The sequence below is a fragment of the Eimeria mitis genome, genomic scaffold (genome assembly GCF_000499745.2).
Source record: "Eimeria mitis Houghton genomic scaffold, Emh_scaff1076, whole genome shotgun sequence".
NCBI lineage: Eukaryota > Apicomplexa > Conoidasida > Eucoccidiorida > Eimeriidae > Eimeria > Eimeria mitis.
This window is the reverse complement of record NW_013567452.1, coordinates 4,643-5,105: the sequence shown is the minus strand read 5'-3', so window position 1 is coordinate 5,105 and position 463 is coordinate 4,643.

Sequence of the window (463 nt, the reverse complement as noted above, 5' to 3'; positions counted from 1 at the left end):
TACGTCATGAAGCTGACGATGCAACTCATACACTAGCGGTCCACGTAGAAAGCGTTGAGACGACTCTAATTACACTCTAATTCAACGATTCAGTCTGGCTATCAGCGCAGCAGCACTTTCGCCTGCGGAAACTGCGGCAACTACTGCAACCGCCTGAAGACCTACAGTGGCGATCGTCACTAATGCAGCCAACGTTTACATCCTATATAGTGATTGTACTCCTGTTGAGCGCAATAAGCTCACTAGTTACTGCTTACTGCATGTCGTGTATGGTCAACTACTGTATTGCCAGTCCATGCACTTCGAAGCTCAAAAATTGATGAGTTTGACGTCTTCGCTGTTCTGGGCCTGCAGCGGTAAAGCGCCTCCAGCGAGACAACTCAATGCTTCGTTCCCTCACCAACATGAAGCCCTTAATAAAACAGGCAGTAAAATGTAGAATTTACACTCCACTGCACTGCAC